Source organism: Danio rerio, chromosome 21 (assembly GCF_052040795.2).
Source record: "Danio rerio strain M-AB ecotype USA chromosome 21, GRCz13ab, whole genome shotgun sequence".
In the NCBI taxonomy this organism is placed as follows: domain Eukaryota; kingdom Metazoa; phylum Chordata; class Actinopteri; order Cypriniformes; family Danionidae; genus Danio; species Danio rerio.
This window is the reverse complement of record NC_141041.1, coordinates 30,297,857-30,321,120: the sequence shown is the minus strand read 5'-3', so window position 1 is coordinate 30,321,120 and position 23,264 is coordinate 30,297,857. Positions and strand designations below refer to the sequence as shown.

The window sequence follows — 23,264 nt, the reverse complement described above, 5'->3', positions numbered from 1 at the left end:
TCTATAGTCTTTTGTTAGAATCAGGTTGTGCGATAGAAACACATGGCAGTGAGATTTATCCTATTTACATCAAGCTTGAGCTCGCTCACAGGTTGTATGCCTCAAGGCTTTATTTTGGCCCCCCATTTTTTTCAATGTATATGTTCCAATTGGATGAAAATTTTAAGAAGTACAATTTAACTAGTTTCACTTCTTCAGCTTTATTTGCTGCTCTGCTATCAAAATAGTAGAGAAGAACCTATGAGTGGCCTCTCCAGTTTAAAAACATGGTTGGCCTCTGGTTATTTCTAAATGAAAATAAGAAAGTCTTTGTGATTCAAGATTTGTGTTATTGGGGGATAAATCGCTCTCACATCATCAAGGCTTGAATACTGTAAGGGTATCACTCAAACTAATCAAAGAATCTGCCGGTTGCCGGTTTAAAATGCTGCGAGGCTGTTACTGAATATTAAAAACAGGAAAATACTTTCTTTCATCTCTCTACACTAGCTTCCGGTTCAATATAGGATTGATTTTCTTTTTTATATCAGTCCTTATATGGCCTTGCACCATCCTGCATATCAAAACTGCCAAGTGAGTGTCAGAGTGAAAGAACATTGAGATCATCATCTCAAGATCTACTTAAAATCGCAAAGACTAAGTTACTCTGCCTTCTCACTAGCAAAGCCAAAACTTCGGAACAGCTTACTAGTACATGTATAAAAATTCAGACTTTTTCATATTTTTTAGGACAGTTAAAGACGTACCTGGCATTTTCTTGTTGAGAATTTTCACCTTTGTTTTTTTTATTTTTTATTGATGTATTTAATATGATATGAAGAACTATGGTCAACATATGTTGTTTCAATATGGTTCTATATAAATAAATTTGACTTTGACTTTACATTTTCAAGGATATAATGAACCAAAAGACTAATTCCTTAGCGCATTATGGGAGTTTAAAGTGCTTGGCCATCATGAATAATAAAAGGACGAGGGGCCTCATGTATGAAGAATTGCGTTGAATTAATACTAAAACATTTACAGCTTTGTGCGTACGCAGTAAAAATTCATATGTATGAAACACTGCGTATGCAGAATCCCACGCATATTCTCTTTCTACATGCGAATTAACCTGAAACTGAGTGCACATGCACGAGCGCAGAAAAAAAATTACTCCCCAAGAAGCTACCCATCGTGCACCCTGCCACCTTGGAGCCTTCGGATTCTACCATTGACAATGTCCTCTAATAAGGCCAACACTGCAATTGCCATAGACTAAGGGTTGTATACATTTGCAAATGCTTTTATATGTTCTAAACCACATAATTGGTAAAAAAATTTTATTGTCAATTAACCCATTTTATTAATTATAAATTAATAGCTATGTTTTTCATGTGTTGGTGTGATACGTTGCAGTGTGCAATTAAACATAATGGCCTCTAGGAGATGCCAATGGAAATAAAACAAACACACAAGAAATACACGTACGCCAGACATGAAGTTGGCGTAGACCAACGCACATTCTCATGTTAATTTCATCATTAGTAAATCCAAACATGAGCGTGAGACCTGGCGTACGCAAAGTTTTTGTGCGTACACAGCATTAATACATGAGGCCCCAGGAGTGTTTAAAAGATGAAACACACCAGCTTTGTGCAACATCAGTAAGAGAGCACAATCCAAGCATTTTTTATTATTATTTTTTTACAGAGTACACTGGCTTCCGGTTCACTTTTAAGCTTCTTAATTAGTACATCAGTTCTTATATAGCCTTGCACCATTCTACATTTCAAACTGCTTAGTGAGTCTCACAGTGAAAGAACATTGAAATCATCATCTCTAAGACTTAGTAAATTCCATTAACATCAAACTTTCTCAGTGGTAAAGCAAGACTTTGGAACAGCTTACCTGTTCATGTAAGAAATTCTGACATTTACATTTTTTCAAGTAAAGTTAAAGACATACTGTTGCAGTTTCGTAATTGAGAAGTTTCATCTTTGTTATTGTTGTTTTTATTGATGTATTTGATATGATTAATAAATAACTTTGGTCAACATATGTTGCTTCAATATGGTCCTATATATATATATATATATATTTGACTTTGACTTTATATTTTCAAGGATTTGATGAACCAAAAAACTAATTTATAAATACATTACGGGATTGTATTAAAGTGCTTGGCCATCAAAAATAATAAAAGGACCAGGAGTATTTAAAATATTGAAGATGGGATGAAACACACCGGCCTAGTGCAACATCCGTAAAAGAACTGAAAAGAATAACATTTTACAAACAAAGCAATGAAGCGAATCTCCTATTATCTGGCAGCTCTCTCCTGCAAATATTTCAATTGCTTATTTCAGTTAAATCTATAAAAATCCCTGAATAGGTTTCTGTGCTGAAAAGATTGTGTTCCGGCAAAATTACTATGAAACAATTTCATCACAGAGACTGTTTCGTGGACACCCAAATAACCCTGTTTATTTGTGCAACTGTTTTCTTACAGAAATATTTTGGCATCAGTTGAGGTTAAAAGGGCGCTTCATCCAAAACCCAAAGTTCTGACATAATTTAGTCATCTTTCAAAATTGATCTGACTTTCATGTTGTTGTTTTTCTGTGAAACAAAAGAATAGAATTTGAACATGTCAGAAACCAAATCTTAGTAGTTGGTAACATTGTAAAACAAACAAACACATAAACACACATATTCCCATATAATGTATATGCCTATGATTAAATGCACAAATAAATGCAAATCTGTTTGAGTGTGCTGTTGAATCTTTAAGGATACATTTTAAGGCTTATTTTGTGGTATCTATATAAGCTATTTGATCTACAGGGAGTTGTAGAGAGATGAATAAATCACATTCAACCCAGGATATTGATTCAGGGAATATGGATGAGAATTTAAACAAATACTAAGCAAAAATCTAACACCTTGAAATCCATGAGCATGTCTCATACTTGCTGTACATGATCTTACAGTTACAGAAATGTCTGTCGTTGAAAATCAATGTATGTTGTCATGAATGATTACGTCTGTTTGCATAATAAATGCACTCAGAAATGCTTGGTTGTTTTAACCCAAATGGATTGTTTATATTTATTTGAGCATTTGACTTGTATGTCAGAAGATATGATGAGAAATTAAAGAGATCCATATTAATGGAAAGTGTTGGTGTGAAATTGGTTTGGAATGTTGATATCTTCTAAATGCAAGTAACATTTGGAGCACAGTAACTTATATTTAACCTGAATGACAGAGTATTTTCTGCCACTAGAGGGTGCATTTTAGCGACAAACAATGGCATATTTTAATGACGCTGTGACTAAGTGTGAAATCATGCGAGTTGTTTTTTTTTCTCATTCATGCACTTCATCATGTTCATAAATAATCTAAAATACTTAAATTACTATCATGGTAGTATGAACCAGAGTAAAGCTGGAGGTCATCAAAGCAAAACAATAGCTGATGAGAGACGAGGAAAACTTTTATTATGCCACAGTCGACCGCTTCCAGGTCTTCTGTTCATGACAACATGGGGAAGCAGCAGCACTGTTTTATTATACTAAATATACATTCAATTGGAGATATATTCAGCTGCAGACCCGCAGACCCACACACGTTTTTAGGCACTCACAATCTAGCACACACGATCTAGGCAGGGGCAAACCATAGATGGTTAATGACGGATCAGTCATCTTCTATTTTTTTCTTGTTTATCAATGACTAACTCCTCAGGAGCATTATCAACACCTACTTAATTACCACATAATAGCCACAAATTACCAGTACTTTATGATTTAAAAAACAATATATTACTTACTATAAATTGATCTGGGAAATCATGAATAAAAAAATGTCAATAGAAAATTAAGCAAACAAATACTATTCAACTACTGGAGTAAAATAGTGTTATACATTTATTAAATGTAAAAAGATTTTTTATTACAAATAAAGATGTATTATTGCCTATATATATTCACTTGCTATTATTTCCTTCATTATAATGAATCCGTTATATAAATTAAACCCATCCAATTGTTCAGCAAGGCCAACAAACAAGTATCTGCTAAACTGACTCTGTCAGATAAATAATGACTGATCATCTATGGTGACTGATAGAAAATCAGTCTATTATAATAAATGGCGATCGCAACGTTCCCCATTCACCCATCTCGATTGCCATATTTGTGAAATAGGAAACACTATTGTTTATTGTGTACAATATTTATTAACAATATATTGATGACGGTGTCCGAGAAGACATTAATAACTTTTACATCCGACGTAAACATATATGGTTTGCCTAGATTGTGTGTGGTGGATTGTGTGTGCCTGAAATGTGCGCGGGTCTGCTGAATATAATTGTTTAATTCTGCTTTCATGTTGCTCTGTGCAGTCTAATAAAACGCACATACATCTTTAGTGTTTCCAATTTCTATAAAACCGAACTGAAAATCAAGGTTGTAAGATGTCATTAACATGGCAATGGCAGTCACAGTCTGTGTTTCTATTTAAAATTGCTTACTTTTCTGGATTTTAACATTTTTCTAAACATTTGGTTTAATGCAAGTACACAAGTCAGCAAAATATTTGAGATTTTAGCAATGGCTTTTATGAAATTTTAGTCCCACTTTATAATAACCCTCCACCCTCTATCATTATGATAGATCTATAAAAAAAATTTGACTCTCTTTTCTTAAAATGGCTTAACTTGAAGTGCTATAAAATGTTTTTGAAAAAAACATTTTTAAAGCTACTTTATGATATGTGTAACGTCTCAGTTGATCTTACTTTGAAATGTCAAATTTTGAACTTTCCTTAAAATTGATATTTTTTGTTGTTTAAACTAATTTAATTGTTGTTGCAGTATAATGAACTTTAACACAGAACTTATAAATGACACCTTACACATGCTTTCCAGCAACTCATACCATATACCATATACCACGCCTGCCTCTGAGCTAACTTACCTGAACTGTCTCTATTAAATGTCCAGTCTCCATCATTCTCATGGCCACTAAAACCCATCTCATCTTCACTTTCATCTGCCGGAAGAGCCACTTCTGTCCTTTTGTTCTTCTGCTTACCATAGAACATGGTGGTCCTCACTAATACACTGTTCCCTGTATTTATATCTATTCAAAAGTTGTATTGCCATTAAAACTATATCCTAAAACTTTTTTCCATGATGCAATTTCCAGTAACATACAATTAATCAACATTATATTACTAGCTGTCATGTTGTTATTGTAACAACTTAAAAGTTCACAGCTGACCTTGCTAGCTAGCTAACCCATTGCAATATGCATGTTCCACTACTGCATTTGGCAACACATACATTTGATTGATTTACAAAAAACTAATTTGATAAAAACATTTGTGTTGTGAATATGTCATCATAACTTACTGGAGATGAAGTTTCAGATTTTGTTTGTGGATCTGATATGAGTTGATTCTTTGTTTTTATTGACGTTTACATTTACATTCAGGAACTACTCACAATAAACACTAGGAGTCCGTTCTTCGTACGTGGATTACTCAGCTGGATTTGGTTATTGCTGATTTGACACAGGCGAAGCAGTGGCGCAGTAGGTAGTGCTGTTGCCTCACAGCAAGAAGGTAGCAGGGTCGCTGGTTCGAGCCTTGGCTCAGTTGGCGTTTCTGTGTGGAGTTTGCATGTTCTCCCTGCATTCGTGTGGGTTTCTTCTGGGTGCTCCGGTTTCCCCCACAATTCCAAAGACATGCGGTACAGGTGAATTGGGTAGGCTAAATTGTCCGTAGTGTATGAGCGTGTGTGTGAATGTGTGTGTGGATGTTTTCCAGAGATGGGTTGCGGCTGGAAAGGCATTCGCTGGGTAAAAACTTGCTGGATAAGTTGGTGGTTCATTTTATTAATCCTGTGACCCCAGATTAATAAAGGGACTAAGCCGACAAGAAAATGAATGAATGAATGATTTGACACGATCCAGGATCGTTTTGTTCTTCAAAACTTATCTGAGAGTTGTTTTCATAGCAACAGTTCTGCTAGCTCAAACCTGGTCGGGAGCAGGCTCATTCATATAAACAGGATTAGATCAGGTCAGTTCAAGCAAAGATAATACAGAAAGTTTTTCTGTATTCTTATATTGTCTTACAGTAGTAGTTATATACACTTAAGAAAATATTTTTTAACTAAATATATATATATATATATATATATATATATATTGTTAAGAGTATGGAATCACTTACCTGTTTGCGTTGTCTTTGTGTGTTTGGAGCACGTGGGTTTGTTTTGACAGCTGGCCACGTGCTTCTTGTCCGCGTGCTTTTTGTTTCCCCGCCTTAGAGACCTGGTAATCAATTTGCGATCCTCTCCTTCACCTGTTGCTGCTTGATTTCTCCCCTATTTAGTCTCCTCTCGTCTCTTGTCTTTCGTCAGTCCGTTTTGCATGCTCGTGAGGCTTGTAAGCTAATATCCATTGTGAGTAATCTGTCTTGTCGTGTCCTGTTTCCCCAGACTCCAAGCTCCTGCTTGTTTTGGTTTAGTTTTTTCTCTCCTTACTTTATTTTGATACTTTGTCCTGTCATCCGGCTCGCTGTGGTTTGGTCTGGCTGTCCCATTCTCACTACTGAATCTCCACCAAGGGAGAACGTCCAGCAGTACCCCGTAAGGCTCTTCTTCTCCGGTGCTGGCCGAGCGTCTGGTATCGCTCTATCGCCCCCTGGCGGTATTATCCGGAACTCCCCTTATTACTTTCATCTCTCCTTCTGCTGCCCAGTGAAGCCTTGGGAGCGCTCTCCTGCCATCTGGTGGTAGCGCCCGGAACTGCGCCGATTTCTGAGTCCAGTTTTTTGAGTTTTGAACTGCCTTTTGAGGATATTTTGTGTTTTTTTGAGAAGAATAAATTTGCTTCACCTGCATTTGAATCTGTTCCCTTTCGACCCTGACAGAACGGACTGACCAAATTATGGATTCAGCAGGTGCTGAGCATGTAAGAAACGCAGTGGCACAGCAGGGCATTCTCCTTGGCCAGCACGCTACACAGTTAAATGCAGCCTCGCAGGAGGTGGAGATGTTAAGGGCCGAAGTAATCGAGCTTAATGCTCAAATTCAGGAGCTTCATGAGAATGCCCGGGGTGGCAGACAGGTGGCTATTCCTCATCTCGAACCTGAACCTCACGCCAACAACCCACCGCCCTATGACGGGGATCCTAGTTCTTGCCGGGCATTCCTCTCACAGTGCTCCCTAGTATTCGCTCTACAGCCCCGTCGCTATGTAACTGAAGAGTCAAAGGTGGCGTTTGTAATCACCCTTCTTAAGGGCAGGGCCCGTGATTGGGCAACAGCAGTGTGGGATGCACGTGCCCCTTTCTGTGCCATGTTTGAGGACTTCCGTGCAGAAATGACCAAGCTGTTTGACCGATCCGCCCAGGGAGATGAAGCAGCCTCCCAACTGGCCCAGCTGAGTCAGGGAGGACGCTCGGTTACTGATTATTTTGTTCTGTTCAGAACCCTGGCAGCTGCCTGCACATGGAATGAGGCGGCTCTTCGTGCCAGATTTAGGGATGGTCTGGATGACTACATACAAGATGAGATTGCCACTCATGACCTTCCCCGAGACTTTGATGCCCTGGTGGATCTCGCTCTTCGGGTGGAGGCCCGACTGCATCGTCGCCAGCATAGACGAGTCTCTGGTGCCTCATGGATGAATGAGGGCCCTTCAAATGATCCTCGCACCCCATTACCTACCACCTCACCAGAGCCGATGCAATTAGGTCGTCTTCGACTGACTGTTGAGGAGAAGCGGCTTCGTCTGGCTCGAGGCCTTTGCCTGTACTGTGGGAAGCCGGGTCACAGAGCATTGCAGTGTCCTTTAAAAGCTCCAGCCCATCAGTAAACCGGGGGATTCTGGTGGGCACTCTCCCTTGTTTCGACACCCCCACACAACGCACCTGTCTCCCAGTCTCAGTCCAGTTCAATGGATTGACTCACTCTTGTCCTGCCTTGCTTGACTCTGGAGCTGAGGGAGACTTTTTGGACAGCACCACGGCCAGATCTTGGGGCATCCCAGCCATTCCTCTCTCCTCTCCCATCACTGTGCGCTCCCTTAATGGGTTTGCCATCACATCCATCACCCACTCTACCCCCTCTGTAAGTTTGATAGTCTCTGGAAATCACCGTGAGGTTATTACTTTTTATTTATTCGACTCCCCGAGTGCTCCAGTGGTATTGGGGCACCCGTGGTTAAGTAAACACAACCCTCACGTTGATTGGTCAGGGAATTCTGTGTTGTCTTGGAGTCAGTCTTGTCTTGCTGTTTGTCTTGGTCCTGCTCCGTGTCCTGGTTCTGTGTCTCATGTGTTTCAGATGGAGAGGGTGGATCTCTCTGGAGTCCCGGTGGAGTACCACGATCTTCGCCAGGTCTTCAGCAAGTCTCGAGCCACTTCCTTGCCTCCGCACCGGCCATACGATTGTGCCATCGAACTCCTCCCAGACACTTCTCCGCCAAAGGGTCGATTGTATTCCCTTTCTGCTCCTGAGAGAGAGGCTATGGACCGGTATATTCAAGAGTCTTTAGAAGCCGACCTCATCCGTCCCTCTTCCTCTCCAGCCGGGGCTGGGTTCTTCTTTGTTAAAAAGAAGGATGGTTCTCTGCGCCCTTGTATTGACTACAGAGGCCTTAATGACATTACTGTTAAGAACAGGTATCCTCTGCCTTTAATGTCTTCTGCCTTTGAGTTATTGCAGGGAGCCAAGGTCTTTACTAAACTAGACCTCCGTAATGCCTATCACCTGATCCGGATACGTGAGGGGGATGAGTGGAAGACTGCGTTCAACACACCAACGGGGCATTTTGAATACCGAGTTCTACCCTTCGGGCTCACCAATGCCCCTGCAGTCTTCCAGGCCCTGGTGAATGATGTGCTGAGAGACATGGTAAACAGATTTGTCTTTGTGTACCTTGACGATATTCTTATCTTTTCTGAGTCAGAACAGGTACACACTCAGCATGTCCGCCAGGTGCTACAGCGGCTGCTGGAAAACCAGCTGTATGTCAAAGCGGAGAAGTGCGTGTTCCACAGCAAGTCTGTTTCGTTCCTGGGGCATATTGTCTCGACGGAGGGCATTAAGGCTGATCCCGCTAAGGTAAGGGCCGTTGCCAAGTGGCCAGTCCCTGACTCTCGTAAGGCTCTGCAGCGGTTCCTTGGATTTGCCAACTTTTATAGACGGTTCATCCGGAACTTTAGCTCGGTCGCTGCACCCTTAACGGCTCTCACCTCACCTAAGGTACCGTTTATATGGCACAGTCAGGCACAGGAGGCCTTTGATGTTCTCAAGTCCCGTTTCATCACTGCTCCTGTCCTTTGTCTTCCAGATCCTAAACGGCAGTTTATCGTTGAGGTGGATGCCTCGGAGGTCGGAATAGGCGCGGTCTTATCTCAGCGATCCTCTAGGGATGGGAAGGTGCATCCGTGTGCCTTCTTCTCTCACCGTCTGAGCCCAGCCGAACGAAACTACGACATTGGTAACAGAGAGCTGCTGGCGGTCAGGCTGGCCCTGGGTGAGTGGCGCCACTGGTTGGAGGGGGCGGCACAACCGTTCTTGGTCTGGACGGACCACAAAAATCTAGAATATATCCGTTCAGCCAAGAGATTGAGTTCCCGTCAGGCCCGATGGGCACTTTTCTTCGGACGCTTTAATTTTTCCCTCTCGTACCGGCCTGGGTCCAAGAATATAAAACCTGATGCACTCTCCCGCCTGTTTGATGTGCCAGGAGGAGAGGCTACCCCCGAAGCCATCCTTCCTAGAGAGGTGGTGGTGGGAACTCTCTCCTGGGACATCGAACGGCGGGTAGAGGAGGCCGTGCGAGGAGGGGGAGCTCCAGAAGGGTGTCCAGAGGGAAGGCTATTTGTGCCAGCCAGTTTAAGATCCGAAGTACTCCAGTGGGGTCATGAGTCCAGAGTAGCCTGTCACCCAGGAGTCCGGAGATCGCTGGTCAATATCCAACAGCGATTTTGGTGGCCTTCAATGGCCCAAGACGTCAGACAGTTTGTATTGGCTTGTTTTGTATGTGCCCAGAATAAGACATCTAATCGGCCACCCATTGGTCTGTTACGTCCCCTTCCCATTCCCTCTCGACCCTGGTCACATGTGGCTCTTGATTTTATCACTGGCCTACCCCCATCGAGAGGTAACACTGTAATCTTAACAGTGGTGGACCGTTTCTCTAAAGCGGCCCATTTTATCCCTTTACCCAAACTCCCATCAGCCAAGGAGACTGCTCAGGCGGTAGTTGACCACGTCTTCCGGATTCATGGCCTTCCGATGGATGTGGTCTCTGACAGAGGACCCCAATTTGTCTCCCGGTTTTGGAAAGAGTTCTGTAGACAGATCGGGGCCTCTACGAGTCTGTCCTCAGGTTTTCACCCCCAGACCAATGGGCAAACTGAACGAGCCAATCAGGATCTTGAGAGAAGTCTCCGCTGTCTGGTGTCTCAAAATCCGGGCTCTTGGAGCCAGCAGTTGTCTTGGATTGAATATGCCCACAACTCCCTGCCGGTAGCTTCTACAGGTATGTCCCCTTTCCAATGTTCTGTTGGTTATCAACCCCCTTTGTTCCCCGCTCAGGAACCCGATGCCGCTGTTCCGTCTGCCTTGGCCTTTGTCCGAAGGTGTCGCCACACATGGAGGAGGGCTAAGGAGGCCTTGGCCCAGGCTTCCAGACGAACTAAGAGGGCGGCTGACCGCCACCGGACTCCTGCTCCCCTTTTTGTTTGTGGTCAAAAGGTTTGGCTGTCTACAAGGGACCTGCCTCTCCGTGTGCCTTCTCGCAAGCTGGCACCCAGGTTCATTGGGCCATACCGAATCACTAAAGTCTTGAGTCCAGTGACGGTTCGGCTCAAGCTTCCTTGCACTCTTGGTCGGGTTCACCCTGTTTTTCATGTATCCAGGGTAAAGCCTGTTATCAAATCCCCACTCAACCCTGTTACTTCCCCGGCTCCACCTCCCCCTCGTCTGGTGGACGGCACTCCGGTCTATACTGTGAAGAGACTCCTTGACCGGAGACGTCGTGGTCGGGGTTTCCAATACCTCGTGGACTGGGAGGGCTATGGTGCGGAGGAGAGGTCTTGGATTCCGGCACGGGACATCTTGGACCGGTCGTTGATCGTGGACTTCCATCGGCGGCGAGGTGAGCCCCTTCTGGGGGCGCCAGGTGGCGCCCCTGGGAGGGGGGGGTACTGTTAAGAGTATGGAATCACTTACCTGTTTGCGTTGTCTTTGTGTGTTTGGAGCACGTGGGTTTGTTTTGACAGCTGGCCACGTGCTTCTTGTCCGCGTGCTTTTTGTTTCCCCGCCTTAGAGACCTGGTAATCAATTTGCGATCCTCTCCTTCACCTGTTGCTGCTTGATTTCTCCCCTATTTAGTCTCCTCTCGTCTCTTGTCTTTCGTCAGTCCGTTTTGCATGCTCGTGAGGCTTGTAAGCTAATATCCATTGTGAGTAATCTGTCTTGTCGTGTCCTGTTTCCCCAGACTCCAAGCTCCTGCTTGTTTTGGTTTAGTTTTTTCTCTCCTTACTTTATTTTGATACTTTGTCCTGTCATCCGGCTCGCTGTGGTTTGGTCTGGCTGTCCCATTCTCACTACTGAATCTCCACCAAGGGAGAACGTCCAGCAGTACCCCGTAAGGCTCTTCTTCTCCGGTGCTGGCCGAGCGTCTGGTATCGCTCTATCGCCCCCTGGCGGTATTATCCGGAACTCCCCTTATTACTTTCATCTCTCCTTCTGCTGCCCAGTGAAGCCTTGGGAGCGCTCTCCTGCCATCTGGTGGTAGCGCCCGGAACTGCGCCGATTTCTGAGTCCAGTTTTTTGAGTTTTGAACTGCCTTTTGAGGATATTTTGTGTTTTTTTGAGAAGAATAAATTTGCTTCACCTGCATTTGAATCTGTTCCCTTTCGACCCTGACATATATATATTTAAAGTTATAGTTATTGATAAAATAAATAAAGTTTTATATATATACTAATAAAACTTACGTAATCTGCAACAACGAAATGAAAGTACAAAGACTGCAACCTGGTGGTGCAAAGAGAAAACTTATTGATATGAACTTTAGATCGCTTTAGTACAATTTGTGCATGATAATAGAAATGCACAATATGTGACTTTTTTTAAAAGCAATAATAGCTACATTTATGCAGTCATAAACATATTTTGACAATTAATATGACAGTGATTTGATGCTTCATAAAAGTTACAGACGCCTTTACCAATATCAAATGTTTTTGTAAACATCCAGCTATTCTTTACACCGATTAAAAAACTGGCTACTTTAATACCACTTCGATAAGGAAAATCCATTCTAACTGTAAAACTAAATAAATTGCTCTTGACACATGAAAGGGTCAAGCATGCAGCCCACAACAAGGTGTAAAGTTATTGCGTATCATATTTAATAAACAGTTTACTACTAATTTGATGTAAATTTGCTCACGTAGATAATTGAATATTAACCAGATAATGTCATTACGCTGCTGTGCCGTCAGTCAATCGTTGCATTGCTGATCATGATTTCAAGAATCGATAGATCTGTCCTTCACAACACATGCAGCAATTTTAGATCAGTTCATCCAGACATTTTAATCTAATTCGCGAACTTGTTTGAAGAACCAAATTATCCAGAGATCAGTTATCAGGATGAACAGATCCAGGATCTGCTTATCTTCTTCGAGGTACGAAGAACGGACCCCAGGGGTCTGTTCTCCATTTGTAGATTACTCAATTAGCTGTATATGGATGTTGACGATTTGACATGATCAAGGATCGTTTTGTTCTTCAAAACTCATCTGAGACTTGTTGTCATAGTAACAGTTCTGATAGATCAAACCTGCGTAGGAGCAGGTTAATTTCTTATACACAGGATTAGATCAAGTCAGTTTAAGCAAAGATAACACGGAAGGTATGTACCAAATGCTGATGATTTCTTACAGTATTTATAAACACTTGGGATAATAGTAAATGTGTATATATATATATATATATATATATATATATATATATATATATATATATATATATATATATATATATATAAGTTACAAAATATATATAAATAAAAATTATGCAATCTGCACTCTGAAATTAAAGTAAACGACTGCCACCTAGTGGTTCAAAGTGAAAATTTATTGATATGAACTTTTCTGATGCAAACGCATACATGCACAAGATTCAGCTTTTTTTTTTATAAAAAAGGATAATAATAATAATTTATGCAGTCATGCACGAGTTTTGATCACTAATATGGCGGGTATTGACACCTTTACCGACATCAAAATGATATTTTGATGCAAATGATCATGATTTTGGGAATCGATTGATCTGTCCTTCACAAAACAGACAGCGATCAGTTCATCCAGACATTTTAATCTGATTCACAAACTTGTTTGAAGAACCAGATTAGCTAGAGATCAGTTATCAAGTTGAACAGATCCAGGATATGCCAAATCATCTTAGATCATGTGAGCTATGAAGAACAGACCTCTGTCTGTCAAAACTTGCAATACAGAAAAACACTGAACATCATGTGACTTAACCAAAGAACATCATTGGCTACACTAAGGTCTTTTCTTTCCAAAAAAAAATAAATAAAAAAATCAATGTTGGTTGTAAAGAATCAGTGGCAGGGAAATTAACATAATATCATGTTGCCACATGGCAACACCATGCGGTAAAGGGTTAAGTGGCCTTAATCACTGTGCACTTGCAATTGCATCAGAAAATAACCATAATTTACTGTGTTCATATTGTAGTGCACAACACTTTTTGTTTTACTGTGTGGTGTGGGTAAGGTTAAGGATGAGTTTGGATGTATAGGTAGGTTTGAGAGTGGGTTAAGGTGTAAAGAATGGTCAACAGTGTAACTAAACATAATCAGTGGCAGATTTAGGTATGGACAATATGGGGCGACATCTTGCTGCCGGCAAAAAACGTGCACTAGTGTAAATCATCTGTTCCCCATTAAGCTTTGAGATATGATTTACTTTATACAAATGTATTAATTTAGAGTGGTGATGCCAGAATAAAGACGTTAGGGGCCATTCACATTTGGTGTCTTTTGCACACGCAAGTTTGTAATTCTCTATGTGCATCTGAAACAATGCTGGTGAAAGCAAACTGACGCATGCGCGCAGAAAACCATTCCCATGTGCCTCACATGAGCTGCTCCTGCTCCCGGTGTGATTCACGGTTGTTTACATGCACGCTGATAAAATAAGGGCTGCTCATGCGCTGTGAAACCGTAAAAGCCCTTTATGTTACTTTTATGACACTAGGTGTTGACATGCAGCAAGTTTTACAAGTTGACAAGACTTAAATGTATATAGTATGATGATGTTATTATTTTGACTAAGCATAGCTATGAAGCAGAAAGGAGGAATGAGTCAGGAAGGTAAGACTTATTAACATTAATTCTCGGCCTTCAGTCGGATCTAAGAAGAACAGATAATTCTAATATATATATATTGATTTCAGTGGGACTTTAAATGTTCTGTTAACTCCTGTTCTAGACTACAAAATTGTCCTGACTCCTGACCTTGCACTGGCGAAACCACTCAAACAGACCACCTGAAACAGCCAACAGGTGTGAGTCACAATGCGTTCTGCTTCTTACACTAATCTAGGGCAGCAGTGACGTGCGAGTCAGTCTGCGCCAAAAAGCTTCGTTTAAATCTCAAAAGAGCCAATAGAACATCCATCCTTGGAAACCGTGGAGAGCTTTCATAAGAGCCAGTTGTCATGGCAACTGTGTACTAATGGAAGTCATGACAAAGGGATTGCACACGCCGCCCAGGTCTGACAGAGTCACTTGCAAGCAGCTGTGAATGCAAGAGGACAAAAGCCGAGTGGAGATGGTGAAGAGGCTGGTTTTCTGCTAGTCTTGTGTGATTGTGCAAAGGCTGGACGTGTTTGTAACAGCTGGCCTATAGTGGCAAACTGAGACAAGCAGTCTGAGCAAGATCAGAAGCCCCGGCATTGCAGGGTGTCTGAAGGTGCGTCGGTTACATAAACGTACTGTGGATGTGAAGGAGGTTTACATAAGTGCTATATAGTGCAAAGCTCCATTACAATGCTGCATTGTGCTTGACAGATCACACCATGTTCCCCCTGCTTATGAGACACATCCTGTCTCTCTTTGTCTCCTGTCAGCTGGAGAAAAGGGGTGATTTGCCTTCAGTAACTCCGATGTGTCTTTCCAAACTCTGCCTGAAGAGTAAAAGCAGGGGAGAAAAGGTCCTCACTTGAGAGAGAAGCACTTACCTGCTAATTTCTGCAGATATAGGGGTTCGGTTTGGTTCCCCAGTCACCAGACCTTTTTTGCCCCATGGCACATTTTTTAATCAAAATATGGGTTTCTAGACACATATCTTGGTTAAATAAAGGTTAAAAATAGCTAAAAGCTGTGTGAAATCTAAATTGAAAGCTTAAAACACAACAATGGCTTATAATCTTAATGCAGTGGTTCTATATACATATGAAAATGCTCACTATCTAAATTAAAGGCAAGGCAAGTTTATTTAAATAGCTCATTTCATACACCATGCAATTCAAAGTGCTTTACATAAACAGGACTAAAAAGACGAGTATAAGAAAATAAAAACAAATATTAAAACAGATTTAAATGTGTCTTATAAAATAATAGAAGAAAAGAAAGACATGATATTGTAATCAGTGAGACGTATACAGTGCTCATTCAGTAAAGGCTCAGCTAAACAGATGGGTCTCAGTCTTGATTTGAATGTGCCTAATGTTGGAGCACATCTGATCATTTCTGGAAGCTGATTACAGCAGTGGAGGATGTACAGTAGTAGCTGAAGATGGATTCACCCTGCTTTTTACTAAATTCTTGGAATTTCTAGTTTATATGATTCTAAAGAGCTGAGTAACCTATTAGGTTTGTATTCAGTGAGCATATCTGTAATAAATTGATGCCCTAGGCCATTTAGTGATTTATAGACAAGTGATAATACTTAAATTTTTTTTTAACTGGGAGCCAGTGTAAAGAGCTGAGGACAGGTGTGATGTGCTCTAATTTGGTCAGAATCCTGGCCGCATCGTTCTGGATGAGCTGCAACTGTCTGACTGTCTGCTGCATACTGGTGGTGGATGAGGAGATTCCCCCCTCTGTGTAAAGCGCTTTGAGTGCCCAGAAAAGAGCTATATAAATGTAATGAATTATTATTATTGATAATAAATATGTGAATTTGTCTTAAATACATTTTTAAAATAATATTTTTAATGTTATTTTGAATGAAAAAAATTACAGTTCTATTTAAAGAAATGGAAGCAAAAACAATATACTGAAGTATTGAAAGAGGTTTGTACTTGATGTTTTACTATTATACTGAGACCCCCTAAATTGAGGACCTAAATTTGAACCTAATTTCTGACCATTAAAGGGACAGTTCACCCAAAGATGAAAAAAAAAAAACCTTTTATTATTTACTCAAAATTCACTTGTTTACAACCTACGCATTTCTTTCTACACCCAAAAATGAGGGAGGTTTGGTTGCAGACTCAGTGCAGATGCAATCTGAGCTGCATCCAATGCTTTTTAATGTGCTTACCTAACCCCACCCCTAACCCTAACCCTCACAGTGACGTCACTAGCTCCATTGAGTGCATTGTGTCTGACATTGCATCTCTGAGTGATGCAATCTCAGCCTGCATCATAAAGGCTGCATCCAGATACTATTGCAAAAAAATTATTATTTTGCCCGTTAAAACTACTTATTTAAAATGAGCTGAAAACACACAAGTCTTGAGATTTCATTGGGACAACTTAATTTTTTAATGTTTAATCCAAATAATTTTGTTAAAAGTGTTAAGTTAATCAGTTTATGTTAGGACAACATGAATGAATTGTGTGGAACCCTGCATTTTTTACAGTGTATTGTTGAACACAATTGAATGTTTTTACAAATGCTTGCTGGGTCTGATTAACTTCCAGAGTAATTATTTTCCTACTATGGAAGTTGATGGTGACCAGCAACCAATATTCTTCACAGGATCTTGTTTTGTGTTTACAAGAGAAAAGAAACCCATAAAGGTTTAAAACCACATAAAAAAAGAACAATTGATGATGTAATTTTCATTTTTGGGTAAACTATAGCTTTAAAGGGGTGGTCCACTGTGATATCTTAGTTTAAACTTAAGTTGATGTATAATGTAGCTGTGTGAACATAAACAACATCTATAAATGTGATACGCTCATAGTTCAATGCAAAGGGAGACATGAGTGTGCCTGTGCACAAAACATCATCAAAAAGTCTATTCCTGAGTTTAGCAAACACTCTGCCTTTGCTATTCTATGAACATCAAAACTTTTTGAGCTTATAAAAGTGTGTGATGGAAGATTAAATTCATAGTAGCTAAACTATTTAGGAATTGCAGTAACATTTTTTAATAAATACAGACCTTACAAGATAGCCAATGTAGAGATGATTGAAGTGGGCATATATGATCCTAATTTCATGATCAAGTTCTCAGATAAAAACTCCAACAACTGCATTTGAGCATGAAAATCACCTAGTAGTCATTACAATAATCTATAGTTTAGAGGCCACGAATGCAGGAACTTACTTAAGCTCAAGAAACAGATTACATGACTATGAGCTTGGTGATATTTCTAAGGTTGATGAAAGCTATTTTTGTAACATAAGTGATATGATTTTGAGAAAACAGGTTGCTGTCTAATAGACACCCAGGTCTTTAACTGTAAAGAATGAAGTATCAGTACATTGTTCTGTTGGAAGCTGTATTATTTGGTTTATGGGTTATTGGCCATATGTTTTTTTTTCTAACTGAAGAAATTTACTGGTAAACTAATATATCGACACACTCAGTTAACTTATTTTAATTTAGAATTTTTATTTGAAATTGAAGAAATATTTAGCTTCATCTGTGTAACAAAAGAAATATTGAAAATAGATAGCAGAAGGCCTAAAACAGATACATACAGTACCATGCATGAATGGCCTTTAACAAAATTGTGCTGATCTTCACAGGTATGATCTTAACTACCTAAATTCTTGTCCCTGAACAATAGAATAGTTTTTAGCAATCTCAGAAGGAGACTATTATGAACTATAGTGTTGAACGCAGCACAAAGATCAAACAAAGCTAGTAGTGAGATGCAGCCTTTGTCTGAAGATAAAAGCAAGTCATTTGTAATTTTAAGTAGTGTAGTTTCGCTTGATGGAGTCTGAAACATGACTGAAACTCTTTACTGAAATCAATCACCTGTAAGAAAGAGAGTAACTGAGTAGAGAGAACTTCTATTATTTAAATCATGAATTGAAGTTTTGAATTGGGTTTGTTGTTTGATATTGCAATAAGATCTAAGTTCTTAATGAGAAAGTTTTCGGATGTGATTTAGAGATAAGTTAATAATAATGAGAAGATGCACTCTTGCTACAGGTAATGCTTTTAATAATTTAGTTAGTATGAACAAACAGGTTGTTGGTTTAGATGTAGTGGTAAGTTTGCTCTTTCTGACAAATAGTTGTAAAACAAGAGCGATCTTCATGTAAATGAGACTAAATCAAGATGATGTAAAAAGTTTAAGGAATTACAAATTTTACTCTTTGTTTTTAAAGTATTATATGGTCTGACACTAGAGCTGCAAGACATTGGATAATAAATTAAATTGCAATATTTTCATTCACTGCAACATTTATGCAATTTCAGCAGATGACTTAAACAGCTTGTAAAGAGTTCATACTTTTAGATCGATTAGAATGATTCTGTAGAGGAGTATATCTGCATAAAATATAATAAAAATGACAAGCAAAGTTAACAGAAAAGATGCAAATAAACAATGATTTATCATTTTCTGGGGAGTCAAACAGTATTCAGAAGCAAAAATTAAATAATCACTGTATGATAATAATAATAATAGTAATAGTAATAATAATAGTAATAATAATAATAGTAATAATAATAATAATAATAATAATATTAATAGAAATAATAAAATAATAGTTATAATAGTATTAATAATAATAATAATAGTAATAATAATGATGAAATAATAGTAATAATAATAATTATATGAATAATAATAATAATAATAGTAACAGTATTAGTAATAATAATAATAATAATAATAATAATAGCAATAATAATAATAATAGTAACAATAGTTATAATAATAATAATAATAATAATAATCATATATATATATATATATATATATATATATATATATATATATATATATATATATATATATACATACATATGCAATAAATATATAATAAAAAATAATATATAATAATATAATTTTAATTGAATAAATAATTATATAATGTACAATTAACCTTTAAACTTCAAATATTTTATTTATTGTGCCCAAATGGCTTAAATTTGTTTCAAAATCTTTTCTCAAAAGCACATGCAAATAATGAACTTTCACTCTAAGGTTAAAATCTGAAACGAATCCAAATTAATCATCAACTCATCAACTATAGTTGAATCAAATCATCAACTATAATCTCAACCACATTGCAGATCCCTGGGATGTGACTATTGTGGTCTCGCACATTGCGATATAGATGCTGAAGGAATATTTTGTTTAGCCCTATTTGACACCTTATTTATCTGAACTTGTAACTGTTAACATACCTACTAGATGCTTCATCATGCCAGAAATTGTTCAGGGTTCCCAGATTATAATTAAAGAGAAAGGGAGACTGTTTGCCATTGTCTGCCCCAAATTGTGGGATAGTCTACCTATTTTTAGGATAATCTTCACTGAATTCTTCTTCAAGGGTAAACTGAAACTTTACACTTTTGAAAAGCCCTTTAATACCAGAGTCATTTGAGCACAATTGTCAAATGCAGATTTTTTTGCAATATAAAAAATTCACAATTACCAGCGATGTAATCCTTGTAGATCGCCAGTAAACGTGCAGATCGCTGTAGAACTACTAATCCACTGTCATTTGGACTACATATCCAGTCATGCACCGCTCACACGCACCTGTCCTGGTTTCCATTAATTACATACACACACACACAGCTGGAGGATCGTTATGGACTTATTAAACAGCACACATACACACGCATTACTGCTGAGTCTTGTTTATATGTTAGTAAACATTGAAACGTTTGCCTTGCATAGCCTTGTCATGCTAGACCCTTGCCTTGTTGCTTTTGTTTATTTCAACCTAGGCTCATTTCAGAAAACGTACCTCTATATACATTTCTGGAGACCGCGAAATCTGTCCTAGAAGGTACGTTTTTTGCAGTTTTGGTTTTCGCAAATCTACGAGAGGCTGCTGTGTATACTTTTTGAGATCTCAAATTTCTCTTGCCATTCGTGCCTCCACCAGAGGCCGCTGTTGAATGACTGTTTTACTGACTGACTAACTGACCGACCGACCAATCGACTGACCCATCCTCCTCCTTCACTAAACCTAATCAATTCTATCGATTGACCCACCCACCCACATTCCTAAACCTAACAAACAATTTTCAAAAGCAATCCAGAAAAAGAAAAACCCACATCTGATTTTTTTTACCACATTTTCAGATTTTACCACATTCTCACCTTGTTATTTACTTGTTCATTTCATTTTTTGGATTACCTGCTTTCTGGAAGCGTTCTGTACTGGACTCGTACCCCATCATCGAGGTAAACTCCTCTGTGTGTCTCAAATTCACCGACGTACATGGCGAGCTAATGGGACAAATGGAAGCGGTCAGCTGGTAAGCGCGAAAAGGAATTGCCTCATACCCCCCCCCGTAGCGGTCGTTTAAAAAATTAAATGCAGCTGTACGTACCTCTGGCTAAATAATTTGCTGTCTCCAGAAATGTATATAGGATTATGTTTTCAGAATGAGCCTGTGAGTTTATTTACGTTGTCTGCTGCCTGCCTTTTGAGCTTCCACCTGTTGTATGACCACGACCCTGGATTTGCCTGTATACATCTGTTTGCCCCTGTGTTGACTGTTGCTTGCCTGACCATTCTATGTTGAATAAACCTGCATTTGGAGCTGCACTTTCTTGTCAGCCCTACATTCAGTTACATAAATAAAGTAGACAATTAAAGTTGCTTATCTACAATTTATTTTCTAACTCTTTGCCCCGTGTTTGTTTTGATGGTGTATTTTGCGGTCAGCTACATAAGGTCCAGCTGTCTTTGGCTAATCCACTTACACAGTAACATCTGTTCTAAGAAAATACCCTTAGGAATGGTGTGTGTCAACATCAGATGCACAAGGTCCCCAGAGTTTTACCTTTGTGTCCCCAAAGGAGCCTCCCCAAGAGATCTGTTGGCAAATATGTTCAGAGACTGAGACTGAGAGAGAGACTGAGAGAGAGAGAGAGAGAGAGAGAGAGAGAGAGAGCTTAATATCCTATTCAAATCTCCTCTGAGTTCACATGATTTCCCATTTTCCACTGAATAACAACACAAACATTACCATTGTATAATTCCTTGTTGGGTCTGGATAGATTGAATTGGATTAACTTAGATCTTCAGATACGAGGCAACTTCTTTTCCAGGAAGTCGCTCACTGTGCCTTTCAGTTTTACTTATTTATAAGCAGCTGACTTGAAAGGTGGCAGGAAAAGGCCAGAATTCTTAAAGAAAGATAAAACAAAAGCATTCAAAAGCACAAATGTGTGACTCACAATAAGGACGCCCACTTGGTAAAGAATCTATGGCTGTTATTATCAAATCAAAATGACTCAGCGTCACAGCTCTCTGGGAGGCCCTGCAGGGACGGCGATGAAGAAACATAACAGCCCATCGCTCAATACCTTTCAGCTGCGTTTTTGTGTGATATGCATAATCACTGGTTATAGCATCAGGGTCCTTCGAGAGGAGACAAAGGGAAAAGGCGGAAATTCTGACTGCTAAAACCAATCTTTAACCCCCCATCCAAAAATCTATCATCCCAAAGTGTCACTTGTGAACGTCTTGCCACCTACCGCTCCGCATTTTTCATCTGACTTCCACAATGAACTATAATCTCACAAAGAAGGCAATTCCTTTGAAAAATGACAGGAAGAAGTGTGGGTGTGTGAAATATAGACCTCATATCATATTGTGAAACATGTTGACAGGTGTGTGATAAAGCAGCGGCACATCATTCAACTCAGTCAACTTCGCTGAGAATTTGCATTTAAAAACGCACTGCCAAGGAATGCATGGCAATGATTGCAGCTTGTTGAAGGACTTAACATGTCTATGTGCATCCAAATTTGCAAAGCCTTCAACTAGACAAATCCAAGACTTCCACACATCGATGATTTGGCTTAAAACAAGGGAAAATCTAATAATCATCATCTAACAACAGTCCAAAACTAAACTAATCATCAAGATTAGTCAAACTTCATGTGTAGTAATTCATTTCTTTCTATTTATTATAGTCTAAACAGATAATTAGTAGTTTATTAAGCTAGTAGTTATAAAGATGAATTGTGACCTAAACTAAAGTGTTACCATTCAGAACTAAACTAATCATCTACATTAGACTTCATATGTAGTAATTCATTCTATTTAAAATGCTCTGTTCTGGTAACACTTTAGTTTAGGTCAAAGTTCATCCTTATAAATAATTGCCTATTACATGCCTGTTATTAAGATATTAACTGTTTATTAGTAGTTATAAAGTATGATCTAAACTATGATATTATTAAACAGATAATTAGTAGTTAATTAAGCTCTTGGTGTTAGGTGATTGTTTGTTAATACCTTAAATTGTGACCTAAAGTGTTGCCTCTGTTTTTAGCCAAGACTTTTGTGTTTAGACATCGATTAGACTTCTTGTAAACTCATAAAAATGCTTGTTGCGCTCTAGTGAGAGAATAAACATTGTAAAGATGTTTGAATCTACAGTATTCAAATACAGTGCCCCCCATTTTGAAAATTAATATTTTTTTTATCAGTTTTTCAGTAAATTCAGGCAATGTATTTTGGTGTATTTAAACAAAACAAATTAATTAAACAGATTTATTTATTAAAATAATATTTCAATCACCAAACATATTTAGAAATTGAAAGAAAATACTCTTAAATTCAATTGCAAATGTTGCAAAAAAACACCTACACATTTTCAAATAAAATTTAAATTTTTTTGCTTATCTTGATTTTTCTCTTTTTAAAATTTGTATTTAATATTTTTCTATAACATATAAATTTGGGTGAACTAGTTTTTGGTCCGTTTTCGTAAGTTAATTTGTTATGGAGCTAATAATATGCCAAAACAATCTGAATTTGGA

General features: G+C 38.9%; 1 long non-coding RNA gene across 1 annotated transcript in view; it reads left to right on the top strand.

Annotated features, from left to right (window-relative positions):
- Nucleotides 1-23,264, top strand: part of LOC147838848 (uncharacterized) — a 161,620-nt gene that overhangs the window by 14,189 nt on the left and 124,167 nt on the right. The gene's annotated exons all lie outside the window — the stretch shown is intronic.